General features: G+C 34.4%; 1 long non-coding RNA gene across 1 annotated transcript; it reads left to right on the forward strand.

Annotated features, from left to right (window-relative positions):
• Nucleotides 1-926: 926 nt before the first annotated feature.
• On the forward strand, nt 927-2,336 carry LOC118989627 (uncharacterized). The gene is made up of 3 exons (XR_005067027.1): nt 927-999; nt 1,275-1,277; nt 2,326-2,336. It is a non-coding gene; the product is annotated as an uncharacterized LOC118989627 (long non-coding RNA).
• The last annotated feature ends 499 nt before the right edge of the window (nt 2,337-2,835 follow it).

Genomic DNA, 2,835 nt, shown 5'->3' on the forward strand with positions numbered 1-2,835 from the left:
TGCTTTGGTAGTAATTTTCAACAGCTATGTTACAAAAATTAAAAAATGGGCAAAGCCCCTGCATGTACACTTCTCTTAAAGGATGTAAATGGCCAATAGGCACATGAAAAGATGCTCAATCATCAGAAAAGTGCAAATTAAAAGTACAATGAGATAGCACCTCACACATGTCACAATGGCTATCATCAATAAATCAACAAACACCAAGTGCTGGGGAAGATGTGAGGAAGATGCGAGATTCTCACACACTGCTGGTGGGAATGCAGATTGGTGCAGCTGCTGTGGAAAGCAGTATGGGGTTGCCTCGAACAACTCAAAATGGAACTTCCATATAACCCAGCAATCCCACTTCTGGGAATATATCCAAAGAAACCCAAAACACTAATTCAAAAGAATATAAGCATCCCTATATTCATGACAACGTTATTTACAATAGCCATGATTTGGAAGCAGTCCAAGTGTCCATCAGTAGAAGAGTGTATAAAACAACTATGGTGCATTTCCACAATGGGATATTACTTAAACATTAAAAAGAAAATTTTTACCCTTTTCAATAGCATGGATGGACTTGGAAAACATTATACAAAGTAAAATAACCAGTCAAAGAAAGTCAAATACCATATGATTTCACTCATGTGTGGAATCTAATGAACAAACTGAACCAACAAGCAACATAGAGACAAACTTACAGACAGAGAACAGGCTGACAGCTCTGGAGGGGTGGTGGTCAGTGGGCAGAGGGACTGAGCAAAAAGAAAAAAGAATCATGGACGGGGAACGCAGTGTGGGGATTGCGGGGGAGGGAGGTGAGTCAGGGTGGAAGAAGGTATAGGGGGAAAATGGTAATGGAAAAGTACAATAAAAACAAACTAATATAAAAAGAAAAATAAAACACGCAATAATTGACTAGTTAGGAGCAATGATCTCTTTTCTATTACATTGTCAAATAAAAAAATTACAACGGCCAACACAACAATAGCCAACCAGTGTGAATGAATCGTAATTATACCTAGCTTTTTCTCAGATTGACAAATAAATATATAATTTTGGAGTGTGCCACAGAATTTTACTAATTACTTTATGTGTGTAATGAGATGGAAAATGTTAAAAATCACTGGGCTATTAGTTGAAGAATTAAAAATAGAAAATGCCTACAGAAATTAAATTCATTTATATTTTGTTTATCTAGAGGAACCCTACAAAAATGGGAGGAAGAGAAATAGGTTTACAAAAGGCAAGTCACTTGACTCAGAAAAGAGGAAAGAAAAAGTCAGAAAGTAACAGAGAAGCAAATGAGACATACATAATTTAAGGCAGGAATGTAGAGAGATTATTGCTGTAGTTGCACCTGGAATTTTATAGTAAGTGATGAGACTCTGAAAGCAAGAATGGGGGAGAAGAGACCCTTCTATAAACTGTTCTAATTTGCTTCCATCAGATAGCACAGGATGAAACTTAGAGCTGTAAGACTCTAAGTTTAAGACTTATCAGATGGAAAAGAGTAGAGACACTAGCACAACAAAAGACAAGGCTTTACCCCATTTTCTTGCAACCGTGTAAGCTTTCCCGATTGCGTGAATGAAATAGAATTGTTTGTTAACCTGTCAAGCTTCTTTCTTTTTTTAAAAAATTTTTATTTATCTTTAGAGGGGGAAGGGACGCGACAGGGAGAGAAATATCAATGTATGGTTGCCTGTTGTGGGTCCCCTGCCGGGACCTGCTGGGAACTGGCCTGCAACCCAGGCATGTGCCCTGACTGGGAATCGAACCTCAATCCTCTGGTTTGCAGGCCCATGCTCAATCTACTGAGCTACACCAGCTAAGGCTCAAGTTTATTTCTTATTAAATAATATTTTATTGAAGCATAATAGAGGATTGTACAAATGACTTTTAATGATTGATAAAACACAGAAAATATACAACTTGGTGAATTTCAAAAAATGAACACAAATGTGTAAAGACAATTCAAATAAGAAATCCAATATTACCTATATCCTAGGACTTCCCATATATCTCCTTCTGGTCTTTATGTCTTTCTCTCCCACAGAGATAAAACCATCCTTTTATCTAACATGACTGATGAATATTATCAGCTCTTTCTACCATAAAATACACAACTTTTTGTGCTCGGCTTCATGTGCTTGACATCATGTTTATGACATTCACCCATGTTACAGCATCAATCAGTGTTGTGCTCATTTTCTTTGGTGTTTAGTATATCACTGAATAACTATAACAAATTTATTTATCTATCTTGTAGATGACAGATATTTGATTTAGTACCAGTTTTTGTATATCATCAATAACACCTTATTCATTCCTGAGATATGTAATTTATGCTTTTACTTTTTCTTGTCAGTTTAACCAGATGTCCCTCAATTTTCAGTAAATTTTATTCCACTTAAGCTTATATTTCAATAACTTCTCTTCTTATATTTATTACTTTCATTTTTTACTTTCTTTGGTTTAATTTGAATTTATATACTTAATTTATTTTGATACAAGTTAAACTCACTTAAAATATTTTTTAAACTTTATGCCTATATAAGCATAGATGGATCTTGACTCCTATCCCAGTTCTAAACACATTTATATGTAGTAGTTTTTATTTCATTTAGTTTAAAATTATTTTTATTATTACTATGATTTTCTCCTTGACCCATAGATTATTTAGAGATGAGTTACATACATCTGAGTGATACTTTGTTTATATTTATTATGGGACTATTTCATTTCTACTGTGGTAAAAGAATATGCATTCATATAGTTTAATTCTTTGAGAAAAATTGAGATAGGACTTATCGCTAATGACATAACCAGTTTGGTGTGTTTCAT

Source organism: Sturnira hondurensis, unplaced genomic scaffold, assembly GCF_014824575.4.
Source record: "Sturnira hondurensis isolate 20B ecotype Veracruz unplaced genomic scaffold, ASM1482457v3 Scaffold0006496, whole genome shotgun sequence".
Taxonomy (NCBI): domain Eukaryota; kingdom Metazoa; phylum Chordata; class Mammalia; order Chiroptera; family Phyllostomidae; genus Sturnira; species Sturnira hondurensis.